Source organism: Mus caroli, chromosome 1, assembly GCF_900094665.2.
Source record: "Mus caroli chromosome 1, CAROLI_EIJ_v1.1, whole genome shotgun sequence".
NCBI lineage: Eukaryota > Metazoa > Chordata > Mammalia > Rodentia > Muridae > Mus > Mus caroli.
In genome coordinates, this window is record NC_034570.1 from 3634322 (window position 1) to 3648828 (window position 14507).

At 42.1% G+C, this 14507-nt stretch overlaps 1 protein-coding gene across 2 annotated transcripts in view; it reads left to right on the forward strand.

Moving 5' to 3' along the window:
* Nucleotides 1-5424: 5424 nt before the first annotated feature.
* LOC110310769 (protein-L-isoaspartate O-methyltransferase domain-containing protein 1) overlaps nt 5425-14507 on the forward strand; it is a 78900-nt gene continuing 69817 nt past the window's right edge. The window contains exon 1 of one of the 2 annotated variants that reach the window (XM_029474587.1): nt 5425-5723. The gene's annotated coding sequence lies outside the window, so the exon portion shown is untranslated. The remainder of the gene's footprint in view (nt 5724-14507) is intronic. The other variant, XM_029474584.1, reaches the window with a different exon arrangement.

Genomic DNA, 14507 nt, shown 5'->3' on the forward strand with positions numbered 1-14507 from the left:
CACTGAATGTAAAAAGCTGGAAACCAGGAGATGTGGTGGTGCATGAGTTTAATTGCGACACAGAGGAGGCAGAGGCAAGCAGATCTCTATGAATTTCAGGCCAGTTTGGGTGGAATCTAGAGCAAGTTCCAGGACTGCCAGGTGTACATAAAGACCCTGTCACATAAAAAAAAAAAAAAAAAAAAACCAAAAAAACAAAAAACAAAAAAACAAACAAAAAAAACCAAAGCAAAACTTTACAAATTAAATTTGTTGTGAATACTTTTGGTGACAGAAAGTAGTGGGTCTCAGAGAAACTTGCATGTTGATATCTGTGTTGTGTAGTCACTATCTCTATCTTTTTTAAGATAGTGACTCATGAATGGCTTTAATCTTAGCATTTGGGAGGTGGAGGCAAGAGGGTCAGGAGTTATGGTTATGCTCAGATATAGGGAGTTCAAAGCCAATCTGGGCTATTTGAGATCCTGTTTTTAAAAACAGAACAAAGCAACATCAAAAGCAAGAACAAGTCCACAAACATAAAGGGTTATCACTCTCTGGAATGTGAGGGCAAGCCTTCAATCCCAGTACTTGGGATTTGTTTCTCAGCTGTACTTCTGTGGTAGGAAATATCAGTGTTCTGAATTGATAGCATGAGCTCCTCAGTACTCACAGGAACCTTAGTTACCGTGTTAGAGTATGGGAAGGTGGATCCATAGGTAGCTCCATCAAGAAAGAGCTGCCTTGCCCCATGTAATGACACAGGAAGTAACGGTCCTGGATGAACCAGATCTGCCCTCACCAGTCGTGGAGTCTAACAGTGTTATTATTGTGGACTTTCAGCTTTGACATAGTGAAGGGTATGTTTCTTATTTATAGGGTATAGTTTATGGTACCTTATTATAGTAGCCCTCCTGGACTAAGACAATTATTACTTCCCATCAAACTAAACTTAGGCTTTTAAAAACCAATAAGGTCTTGTTTTTATCAAACACAAAAAAAATAAATCAGAGCAAAGTCAGTTCTTCAGAGGGGAGGTGTCTGGTTTTCTCTGGTTTTGAGTCAGGTTGACAGGGAAGGACTGAAATAGTGCGAGGAAATAAAATTACAGAACAAAATTTGTTTAGTAAGGTTCTAGTTTGGGGGCTTTCCCCAGGCACTGGATGTGAAATGATGTATGTAAGCAAACTCTTAAGGCCTCAGACTATATTTGGCTCTAGAATATATTACCAAGGGCTATTGCGTGACAAAGGTGTAGGGATAAACTGGGCAATGCAAGGATGCCTCCAGTTCTGAGGCTGGAGAAAATGCATGACAATGTGTAGGCTTAGATTTTTCAAAACCAGTTTAATAAGAGTTCTTAAACTCTTCAAACTACCTTTTAGCCCCACGTACCAGAGGTAGGGGAAAAGAAAGGTTAATGGAAACAGAGGATTTGGGCCTGTTTAGAAGCAGTTCTTTGGGGCCATTTCAATATATATCCTGTTATCAGGATATCAACAGTCCAGTCCAATAGCAAACACAAAACAATAATCAGTAGCTGCAGTTTGATCCAGCAGAAACAGCTAGGCTCTGCAGAATCGGCAGGAAGCAGCCAGAATACCATGAACATTTCTTCAATGTGTCAGTGTTTCTCTCTACAAAGTCACAACAAGCAAAGATTAGAGAAGACCAGTGAAGCATTGCAAGGTTAACTAATGGAACAGCCTCATTCACTGTCTGTTGGGTTATACATATATACTTTTCAAACATCACATGTCTTCTCAAGTGTCCACTTCAGCAAAACATCACATGCCCTTTCACAAACAGCTTCCAGAAAAACAGCATGTCTGCTTCAGCAAAACATCACACGACACAACTGAGTTTCCAAAGAAACTCAGTTATTTCCAATTCAACAATGTCAAAGTCATGCCTATGCCAAATATGAGTCACCAGGAAGGTGAGAATGGTTTGGACTTGAATAAGTTTTGTTGGATGTTGTACTGGCTGGTTTTGGGTGTCAACTTGACACAGGCTGGAGTTATCGCAGAGAAAGGAGCTTCAGTTGGGGAGATGCCTCCATGAGATCCAACTGTAAGGCATTTTCTCAATTAGTGATCAAGGCGGAAAGGCCCCTTGTGGGTGGGGCCATCTCTGGGCTGGTAGTCTTGGGTTCTATAAGAGAGCAGGCTGAGCAAGCCAGGAGAGGCAAACCAGTAAAGAACATCCCTCCATGGCCTCTGCATCAGCTCCTGCTTCCTGACCTGCTTGAGTTCCAGTCCTGACTTCCTTGGTGATGAATAGCAGTATGGAAGTGTAAGCCGAATAAACCCTTTCCTCCCCAAGTGCTTCTTGGTCATGATGTTTGTGCAGGAATAGAAACCCTGACTATGACAGATGTCTTATGAATTAAATGACAGAATAGCTCCTCTTCCCCTTTTTGGGTGGGATGGGGTGGGGTGCTTTAGGTTGAGTCTCACACAGGTTTTGCATGCTTTAAATTCACCATGTAGCCAGGAATGTCCTTGAACTTTTTAAAAGGAGTTTTTTTTTTTTGTTTTTTTTTGAGATTTTTTATTTTAATGTGCTTGAGTGGTTTCCTGAATTTTTGTCTGCACATCAATGCACTCTGTTCCTGTGGAAGCCAGAAGATGGCTTCATATCCCCTAGGACTGAAATAAGAGATGGTTGTGAGCAGCCTTGTGGGTGCTGGGAATTGAACCAAGGTCATCTGGGAGAGATACTAGTGCTCTCATTCCTTCCTCCCTTCCTTTTTTTTAGACAGGTTCTCTTTCTGTAATCTTAGCTGTCCTGGAACTTGATATAGCCCAGGCTGTCCTTGAACTCATAGAGACCTACTTGACTGTCTGCACTCTGGTCCTGTTACTTTCATCTCTCTAGTGCTGGGATGAAAGACCACTAGGCTGAACATTTGTGATATTCTGCCTGCGTGGTTTAATGAACAGAGTGCCAGGCCATGTACCATACTGTGTTATTTTCTGCTTAGTAATAAAGTTGAAGTCACTTGGCATGAAGAATAAAAGTGTTACTACTATTTCTAGGACCAGGCTTACTCCAACAGTGGATGGAGAATGCCAAGAACAAATTGCCTGCAGGCTATATAAAGTCTAAAATCTTTACACAAATCTGGATGATGAAATAACTTAAAAATTGACCAATATAACAAAGACAAATATCATCGGTGTAGCACAGTATTAAGATTTGGAAGCAGTTTGGTACTCAGTATCCAGCCTTCCCAGATTATGAAGTTGTGGGAGGATACATAAGAAATGACAGGTGCAAAGGCAAGGCATGGGACATAATTAGAAACATGGGTAGGTGGCAGGTACCAGGTGTATATACAGAAGTTATTACATGATTCTTTCCAGTTTAACTGCTGCAGAAGAGAAACCCCTGGTCCTGTTTCATAAACACAGTACTTATCATCCCTCTTATTAAACATCATCATTTTTGCACACCTGTAATCTCAGCCCTTGAAGGTGGAGGGAAGAAAAATAAAGCTGTGTTTAACTCTAATTCAATATTAAAAAAGTCCCAGCCAGGCGGTGGTGGCACACGCCTTTAATCCCAGCACTTGGGAGGCAGAGGCAGGCAGATTTCTGAGTTCAAGGCCAGTCTGGTCTACAAAGTGAATTCCAGGATAGCCAGGGCTATACAGAGAAACCCTGTCTCGAAAAACCAAAAAAACCAAAAAAAAAAAACAAAATAAAAAAAAATTCCCATAGGGACTGAAATGAAAGAAAAAGAAAACCAAAATGTTTTCTAGTGTCACTGTTATTTTAAATCAGGTGAAGTGGAACTCATCTGTGGTTTCTCAGAAGGCTGAGGCTCAGAGGAGGCCAGCCTGGAGATCTGTTAGAACTCCCAAACCTTCCTAATTTATATTATCATGTGACTTATTATGTTTATAGTAAGATTTTTTTTTTTTTGAGACAGTCTCATATAACCCGGCTGACCTCAAATGAAGTATCTGCAGGTGACTTTGGACTACTGATCTCGCTGTCACCTGCGAAGCTTTTGGGATTACTAGCCTGAGCCGTTACACCCACTTGATAAAATATTTTTACCTACTAAAATTTCTGCCTGGAGTATCAGAAACCGAATCCCGAAAGACTGTTATGTGATCCCATCCTGTCCAGGAGTGCTTTGGTTCTAGGAGAGACACAAAGATAGTGAAGAGTAAAAAAATAAAATAATGACTGCCCAGAGAACATGGGCCCCGGCCCCCAGCCAGATGGCCTAATTCCCCGGAACTTTTGGGAAAAACAACCACAAAATGTTTCAATGTCCCAGGTACCTTGAAGTAAATATCCACCCCTAGACTTCCCCTATTTCCTCTCCGATCCTCCCCCAAGTTCTGGTTTTTGCCTTTATAAGCCTGCTGGAAAATAGGGTTGGGGTCAGACTCCTCTACCCCTGCGTGGTGTATGGGCCTCGACCTCAGCATGCTGGTTTGTGTGCCATTAAAACCTCGCAGCCAGCTTGACTGTTGTGGCTTTCTGGGCTCATGATCCCTGAGACTTGAGTGAGGGTCTCCCTTGGGGGTCCTACAATAGGACTAAGGAATCCGGCCCACAGCCTCAGTCTAAGGGCTAAAAGCTCACCAAATGTACCTTCGTACTTTAGACATAAAGGTGAGCTGAAAGTCAGACCATCGCATGTTAACTTTGTTCCAGTTTTCAAGTGATTGGAAGCTCTGATTTCACTATTCTGTTCTTAAACACTTTACACAAGGTGATAGCAACCTAGGCCTCAAGACCTTTTGTTTTCCTGATAGGGACTTGATGTATGTATGTAGTACAGACAGACTTTGAGCATCCCAAGTGCTGGGGTTACAAGCCAGTGCCACCACACCTGGAACGTGCATTTGGTTACAAATTACAGCATTTGGAAGGCAATGTCTTTTTATGTGCTGGAAACAAGAAAAAAAAATACAGTCCCAAAGTAGGAATCGACATGTTTACTGCGGAGGACTACAGATGTAGATGCTCCCCCAGCTTCTGACCCTCGCCACTTCTCAACAAGCACTCCTTCCCGACACAGGCAGGGGCTTCGGCATGGACCAAGAAGGCTGAGCCTGCACAGGGGGCGACGCATGCACCGCCGCCAGTCATTGCGTGCGCGCCCGGTCTGCAGGCATCCTCCCCATCACCCGCTACAGAGACCCGCGGAGAGGCTGGTGTTGAAGCGGCCCCGTGTATCCAGTCGCCACAACGCCGACCCGAGGCGGAGCTGGGGACGGACTTAGTCACCAGACCCTCCGCTCCCGAGCTACGCAGCACACAAAACAGCGACAGAATAGGAGGAGCCCCAGCTCTCGCGGCATCCGCGGGAGCTGCCAGCCGCTTGGGCAAGCCTCGCGTTGTTTGGTTAAGGGGCAGGGCGTTCAGTGAAAGGGCGGAGTCCAACCCAGCTGAGACTGGGGGTGTTCCCAGGCCCTGTTGATTGGCATCTTTCTTCGGAGGGCGCCCCGCGCACGCGCAGCTCCCAGGAGGCGGTGGCGACTAGGGCAGTCCAGCTGCCCGGGTCCCGGGTTGCGGGTCGGGCCCCGCCCTCCCGCGTCGGCGCTGGCGGACGCTGTGCCGGGCCAGTCCGCTGTCTCTGCGGCGCTCCGCCCGCCGCCGGTCCGCCGCTGCTTTGGCCTGGAGGGCTCCTGCCTACGCAGGCTCGTGACGCGGGGGCTGGGACGGGGCTTCAGGGACTGAGCGGGCGCTGCCGCTGTGTGAGCGTCTTCTGCGCCTTCGGTAAGTGCGGTCCGCGTCCGCTGCTTTGGCATTTTAGACACCAGCCGGGAGAACGGATGGAGAGAGACAGGGCGACCTGTTTTGCAGAGCCAAGGTGTTTTACAGCTTATTGCTTTTATGCGTATTTTTTTAAAATCGTGAAACCACAGCTGTGCGTTTACAAATCTGAAGAATTTGGGTACAGAAGGAGGAGGAGGAATGCTCTTAGAAATGGAGCTAAAGTACTGCGTGCTCTGTAAGAAAAAAAAAAAAAAAAAGCTGCCAAACAATGAAGACACAAGACTCCTGCCCTCTCTCTGTCCTGGTCCTCAACCCCAATATTTACTCTCCCACTACTCAGAGTAACCCGATTCCAAGTGTTCCATCCAGCCTTTCAGGATTTTGTCTGTGCATGTGAGGAGTGTGTTTATAGACGAAAATTAAAGTCCTATATAGAATATAGATTTTTGGGCCAGTAGTATACGGAACTCTCCACTCTTTTTTTTTTTTAAACATACTTTATTGTTAAATGTTACTATTTATCATGGGCTTCACACTTTCAGTAGCGAGTCAGTTAAAAGCTTATTGTGTGTTTTGTGATTTGCAACCTTGTTCTATAGCTCAAGCTGAGATAGAGCCTCCTGTGCAGGGGAAGCTGACCTTGAACTCTTAGCTTCTGCCTCCACCTCCCAAGTGTTAGGATCAAACGAGCTGTTGAGTCTGGCCTACGTGCCAGTATTTTGCAACTTAATATATTGACTTTCACAGTATCTAAGGCCACAGTGATACTTTCATATGAAACAGGTTGCTAGTCTTTGCTTAGACCTCAGAGTTTACATGAGAGGGAATGACTGCCTAAAGATTACACAAAGTTTACTTTCTCTTTATGTCATAAAGTTTAAATACCATATGGTTAGATAGCAGCATTTAATTCTTTAAACTCTAGGAGGCTACTTTTGATGAAACTCGTAGAAAGTCACCATTTAGAAATTTTGTACTCAAATAAGAAAAAAAACCCACCACGGATTAAATGTTTTGCAAGGTGAACCCTAGGGAGAAGTCTGAAAGTGGAAGGAAAGTGGTTCTGCATGCATTATTGTGCTAATCTTGCTAGCTCCCAAGGAAAACAGTCTACCAAAGTAATCATAGGCCACCATCTTATTCCAAACAGGCCTGTCCTTAAAATTAGAGACATAATTGTGCACATTTTATTTAGGAACTGAACTTAAAAGACTTGAAGAGATCTATGGTATTTTCGTTGTTTTTGTCAACAGTATGCTGGTACTTTTTTTTTTTTTTTTTTTAAATAAAAGCCTAAGTAGTGTCTTCCTGCTTCTGTGGTCAGTCCACTCAGGCCTGGAGTGCCTGACTAAGAGCCTGCTCTGCTTTTGTGTGTGTGCTGAGTACCTGAACTGCATTTATGGCCCTGCCTTGTCCTCCTGAGTGGAAACTGCCTTATCAAAAATATCTAAAATAAGTGCAGGAAACTATCATGGTGTCGTTTTTGATGAGGTTTCTGGTAGTTTCCTATTAAAATAGCTGAAACACTGTAAATTGAAAAGAATACAAAGTAGACAAAATTAAACTTTGCTTATTGCATGGGATTTAAAAATGTATTACTGGGGTTTGTGCCTTGCCTTATATTATATAATATTTTCATTTTCTGGCAGGTGTGAAAATAGTTTAAGGAACTATGACCAGTAGTGAGTTCAAATAAAGTGTGATCAAATTATGCATTTGAGGAGAAACCCATGTATAGTTAAAGATTTGAGCAGTTCTTGTTTGTTAAGGATAACAAGGTAGGTTTTAAGTATCTGCCATCCATTATCTCTTACTCTGTATTGGATGTCTCGTATTGGTGCACACAAAAATATTTCAGCCCAGAAAAATATTTTCAACAGACTAACTTTCAGTTATAGAAGTGGGAAGAATTGGGAATGTGCTAAGTGTGTTCAGAAATTAAAAGCAATGGCTGGAGTTGGAGCTCCTGGCATGTCTGAGGCTCTCCGTGATTCCTGCTAAACGGGCTGATGGGAAAGCTTGCTTTTTAGTTTATCATGAAAAGTCTTTTGGGGGGCTTGTTAATGTGAGTAGCTAGAGACAAATCAAGTGTTTGGGGGTCTTGTGTTTCTTCCTTTTCCTTTTTATAAATAAAAAGCAGAAGGAATTACATCTGCAGCTTAAATCATCATCACCACCACCACCACCACCATTATTAATTTCTCCCTTTTGGGGGCTTTGTTTGGCTTTGTTTATCTTTGGTCAGCGTAAAAAACACAAAGTTTATTACATACCAAAATGTGAGAGTACTAACATTCCATTTGGAATTTTAAGAACAGCCATTTTAGATTTCATGAGGAGTTGTTCTTCCAAAGTTGGGATTGCAGGAAGAAGCCAAAGTAGTGAGGAGGGGCTGAGATTGAGAATTGACTGTCAGTAAGCAAAGGGAGAAAGAAAATAGTCTTAAAAAGATTCTTTACAATCAGATGTGTGGATGCAGAAGGAGAGGGAGTTACAGTTCTTAGTTTTGAGATATTGGAATAATATCTAATTATTAATTACTATCCTTTATTCTGTCCTGGTGGGACTAGAATTAGAATAATTAATAACTTTGTACAGCAGTCGCACCTCTGTTCAGTGTGTAGTTCATTTCACTGCAGTTGAAGAGCTGTCCCATGTGAAGTGCTGTGAAGGACTTTGACCACCTGCTCTGAGCCATCACCTGGCAGTGGTCCTTCTGTGACTGTAGTCTCTGCCTGCTCTGAGCCATCTGCCTTGGGTATCCTTGGTTTTGGTTCTCAGCTTCCTTTTCTAGCTGTGCCTGTGGTTTCATCTGCTTGTCCCCTGTCTCCTGTGTCCTGATTTTGCATCACTAGCTCATTTTCTTTAACCTTGAGATTCCCTGCCTGTGTTATTCTCTCTGATAACTTCTTATTGGGTGTCACTCTGTTACTTTGAATTTGTTACATTGTGAATTGAGTAACTCTTATTTCTTTATTTTAATAAACAATATTTTCTTAGTCATGTAGGCCCCAAATCAAAAGGTCACCCAGATTTTTGTTTTTACTGTCTATTATTCTCACTAGTATTTTTTGTCACTGTGTGTTTTAGTCAGGGTTTCTATTCCTGCACAAACATCATGACCAAGAAGCAAGTTGGGAAGGAAAGGGTTTATTCAGCTTACACTTCCATACTGCTGTTCATCACCAAGGAAGTCCGGACTGGAACTCAGACAGGTCAGAAAGCAGGAGCTGATGCAGAGGCCATGGAGGGATGTTCCTTACTGGCTTGCTATGCTTGTTTAAACTTCTCTTCATAATACTTAACTAGAGAACAAAGTCTCTGCTGGGCTTTTTTGAAACTTCCTTTGTCAATGCAGTTATTCTGAGTCTCTTCACCTTAGCCTCAAGCAGACTTTTAAGACAAGGGCAAAAAGTAGCCACATTCTTCACCAAAATACCACAAAAACAGTCTTTATGCCACATTCTGAAATTCTTCTCCTTTGAAATCTCTTGAGCCAGGTCAACACCGTTCAAATCGCTCCCAGCAACAAAATCTTCCATATTCCTACTAGGATGACCCATTAAGCCCCATTTAAAGCATTCCACTGTGTTCCAAATCCTAAGTCCCAAAATCCACTTTCTTTCAAATAAAAGCATGGTCCGGCCTATCAGCAATACCCCAGTCCCCAGTACCACTTTTGCCTTAGTTAGGGTTTTACTGCTGTGAACAGACACCATGACCAAGGCAAGTCTTATAAAAAACAACATTTAATTGGGGCTGGCTTACAGGTTCAGAGGTTCAGTCCATTATCATCAAGGTGGAAGCATGGCAGCATCTAGACAGGCATGGCACAGGCAGAGCAGAGAGTTCTACATTTTCATCCAAAGGCTGCTAGTGGAAGACTGACTTCCAGGCACCTAGGGTGTAGGTCTTAAGCCCACACCCACAGTGACACACCTATTCCAAACAGGTTACACCTGTTCCAACAAGGCCACACTCCCTGGTCCAAGAGTATACAAACCATCACACTGTGCCTTTTTTTTCTTGTTCTTCTAGCAGATGTGTATACCTTAAGATTTCTTAGTTTTGCTTTTCATTCTGTTTCTGAGACTAATTGTTCTAAAAACGTCCTGAATGTGGTCTTTGGTTTGTGACAAATAAAGACCCTAAACACACACACACACACACACACACACACACACACACACACATACACACACTATGTATGCCCACCACATGCCCACCTCTAGCCCTTTGGTCTCGTTGGCCCTTGTGATATAGCAGGGGCTATTACCCTAGTTTACTTGTAAAGAAACCAAGGAGGGCCTAGTATGTGGAGGGGCTAGAATTGATGCTGCAGGCATCTGCCTAGTTCCTCTGCATTGTCTGTATTAAATCAACCCAGTGCTTTTTAAAAAACTGACTTTGTGTTTTAACAGACTTTAGCATTGGGCCCCCAAAACCTTCAGTTTTACCATACTTTTTTCCTCTTATGCATTGTCCATTTCTTGGGATCTTTTTGCTTATTTTTCATCTTTATTTTTTAAAATAAGTCCTGTGTGAAAGACTGGTCGGGCTCCCTTTTCTTGGTTAGTGTTTTGGTAGGTTCTGCCTGTTTACATACCTCTAGGATGATCCTGTTTACTCCCAACCTTCCAGCCATTGTAACTAACTGTCAAGTTCTTGGAAGGGGAAGCCAATTCTTAAGTTATTAATTTGGAATTGGCTAGTGACTGGGAAACTCCACTGCCTTGACATGTAAGAAGCATTTCATTTTAATTGCCACATTTTTGTTTCTGTCTCTGTTTGTTCTGTATTTCTTTTTTTCCTTGACACATAAATACACACCACAAGCTTACTAGATAGAGTTCTGTGTGTCTAACAACTCTGTTTTCTTGTTCTAGTTATGTCGATTGACCAAGCCAGCCAATCAACAGGTTCTCCAGGGCATGAGGGAGGATTAAAGAAAAAGAAAATGACAACGAGATAACACTGTAGCATGACCACAGCCAGTTCTGAGGCTGAGGTGAATTTATTTTTCCCTATCTGCTTTTATATCATATTAATTACCTGCAAGTAATAAGGAACAAGCCAGACAACACAAATAGTCAAGGAACTAGCAGTGCAAAAAAGTCCATGGTCACTGTTTCTAAGTGCTTATCAGGATGACCAAGATCTCTGAGCCTACTTCCCTGTCCTAGCCCAAAGTCATATTCTTGCCTGAAGCCTACCGTCTTTGTTCGAGATTACTGCCTCAGCTTACTTCTGAGTCCTGGCCCAATGTTAAATTCCTGGCAAGGAGCTGCAAAAGCTTTCCACAATAGATAATGTGGATTCTTTTCGGATTATTAGGAAATGGTAGATTGCTCATCTGAAAACTAATTTACTTGTGTGCTTGGTTCCTTGGTATACTATCTAAGTTTGTAAAAAAATCAGTGTTTTGGTATGTGAATTTTCCATGCTGTCCAGTTGACCCAGCTTCCTAATGAACTGCAGAATTCTCATGAACCACTTCACAGTTTCTTCTGTGTATACAGAGATAGAAAAGATTTAGCAAAATCACGTGTGTTCTTTTGTTTCTGTTTTGTTATATTTGGTCTGGATGCCCACACAGATTGGATGCTACATCAGGTTCTGAGTTCAGTCCCTAGACTCACTGTCACCACCGGAAAAATCAAAAGAAAACAAAAAGCCCAAACAAATGAACAAATAAACAAAACTCCTAGTAGTTGAACTTTCGGTGAGGGGAAAATCAGATTCTTGTTTTAAAAAATATTTATTTACTTAGTGTATGCGAAGGTTCTGTCCATATGAGTGCCTGCAGGCCAGAAGAGGGCATCAGATCCCATTATACATGGTTGTGAGACACTGTTTGATTGCAGGGAATTGTCTGGAAGAGTAGCCAGTGCTTTTAACTGGTAAGCCATGTCTCTAGTCTTAGGGAAAATCAAGTTTAAAAGCTGAAATAGAGGGTTCCCCCACCTTTAATCCCAGCACTTGGGAGGCAGAGGCAGGTAGATCTCTGGGTTCAAGGTCAGTCTGGTCTACAGATGGAGTTTCAGGACAGTCAGGGCTACATAGTGAGACTATATCAAGGAGGGAAAGAAATAGACCTTTGTTTATAGGCAGTGAGACAGGTGGACAGGAAAAAAGCGCAGTACACTTTTTGCTTTTTACTCAGTGGACTGTATGACACTGGAGGCGTGAAGATTCAGAGACCAGAAAACGACTTTAATATTTGGGTTTGAAGAATGGGTAGTCTGAATAGCCATATGGGAATGTAATTAGACAAAAGGTGTGTTCTGGCTCAGTGCCTAAGGGGAAGGAAAATTTGTCTGTAAAGATTTTCCTTGATGTCTCTGTGCCTTTCACTTGGTATAGGTCAGTATGGTTGAATGAGGGGAAATTGATCTCTCAGAAAAGTTAGGTCTGAATCTTTTCATGACCCACTCAATACAAGAGGATATGGGAAGGTTAAGATAAAATGGCTAGATTTTATGGCTCACTTTTGGGGGTGAGAACTGTAATTTCTGTGACCTTCTTTAGGGAGGAGGAATACTCATTTCTATAGCCTATTTTGGAGGGAAATGGAGCAGGATAAGGACAGATAGTCAGAGGGCCTGCTTGTTCCTGAGGCTCTTCAGTAAGTTTTCTACATTCAAAGTAGGCAACATACTGAAGCCCCATGCTCTCTGGTACTGTGGTTTTGAACCATAGTGGATGTTTACTGTTTCTGATCTGATCTTTTCTGATCTGATGATGGCTCATGGTTGATGAGTGAGGAGGGTGAGATCACGTGGCTAGAAGCTATAACAATTGAGAGTGTGCTGTAAGGGCTTTCCATCCATACCAGTTTTTCTACTCTGAACATGTTTAGTAGTTCAGTGTTTAGACATTGTTAACACTAGAAACTTGCCACAAGCTCTTGCTGTAGGTTGGTCCCCACTGTGACACTGATAGAGGTGATAGGAATTTAAGAAGTGCCTGGTGGCTGGGAGCTCTGGAAAGGCATTAAAGTGGTGCTCAGGTGATGCCTGGGTAATTCTCACTAGAGGTAGCTCTAGCAAGAGATAATTAGAGTCTGCTCACCTGGGCTCTCCCATTTCCTATTTGGTTTGTACATGTTTTCTAACACTGGCTTCTTTCTTTGCCACCCACCACCATGTAGTACAAGCAGGATGGCTGGTTTGAAAACAGAGACCATGTTGTGGCATAGCTTTAACTTTCTAATAGGTGTAGGGAATAACTTTTTGTTCTGACAGAGTTTGCCTCTGATATCTTGATGAAAAACTGACAGTTGCAGCCTGTTGTAGTATATTGAACACAAAACCTGTTTAGGGAGCAAACAGATTCCCCAATAGTATCATTAGTATCATCAAGAAAATGCCTTGGCCTCCAAGGCCACATGGTCTTTTATGTGACAGTCGATGCTTTAATTATAAAGTTACTGTATTTTCAAGTGGGAGATTTAAAGTACTGAAAGAAGCAGAGCTAAAGAACTTTCCTCTTCAGTGGGCCTTTCCCTGCTCATGGGTTGGTAGAACCATTGCACGAGGTTTGATATGTAAACAAGAACAATGTATTTGTGCACCTTAAGAGTATGAGAAAGGCTCCAGGGACGACTCAGTTGGCAAAGTGCTTGCCACACTAGCATGAGGTGAATTTAGATCCTCAGAACCTGAGTAAAAACCCAGTGACAGTAATAGCTCCCTACTAATTTAGCACTGGGAGGAGACTGGAGGGAGCATCCTGGGGGCTTGTTGGCCAGCCAGTTTACATGAATTGGTAAGCTCCAGGTTCCATAAGAGACTTTCTCAGTAGGGTGGATTGAAGATGACATTTAAAATTTACCTCTGGCCATTTTATTCATGCATGTGCACGTACACTTCCACATACATTTTCATATATACATGCACATACACATGCATATACCACACACATGCATATACCACACACACATGCATATACCACACACACATGCATATACCACACACACATAACATCAGAGTTTTCTTGAATAGCAAGGAAGTGAAGAACAGTATCAGGATTTTACTTACAAAAAATGATAAAAATGGAATCTATAATTCTAGTTCTTATATATGTAGATATATTATATGTGTGTACATATACACACATATTTTATATATATGTATATAACACACACACACACAGACACACAATGAAATGAGTTTGAGAACAGCCTAGGCTGCTTGAGACCCTATCTCAGTGAAGGAAATTCCAAACAAATAGCTACAGTGATGCTGTGGCAAAGGTAACTAGTGAAATTTCTTTGATTTCTTCCAACTTAGTGTGTTATAAATGTAGAATGTAATTATGTAAATCACAACAGCTTCTCTTAGATTCTTTATCTGGTCTGTCAGGTGATACCAGGTAATTTAAAGTTTCCCAAACTTGTTTTTTGAGACAAGATTTCTCTGTGTTGGCCTAGCTCCTGGCTGTCTTAGAACTTGCTCTGTAGACCAGGCTATCCTTGAACTCAGAAATTCACCTGCCTTTGCTCCCAAGTACTGGGATTATAGGCATGCATCACTACCACCCAGCCCAAGTTATATATTTCTTCATACCTATTTTCATAATAATAATAGTTTGATTTCTTCAATAAGGAATCCGGGATGTTTTAAATTTTTTTTTTATAAATACGAGTTTGAATGCTTTTCTGATAGATGTAAAAAATTAGCGTTTTAAACTCTTTTTTGAGACAAGGTATTAGGTATTTCTAGCAGTCTTCAATCTCCCTGTGTAGTAGAGGATGCGCTTGAACTTGTGATCTTCTTCCTCTGT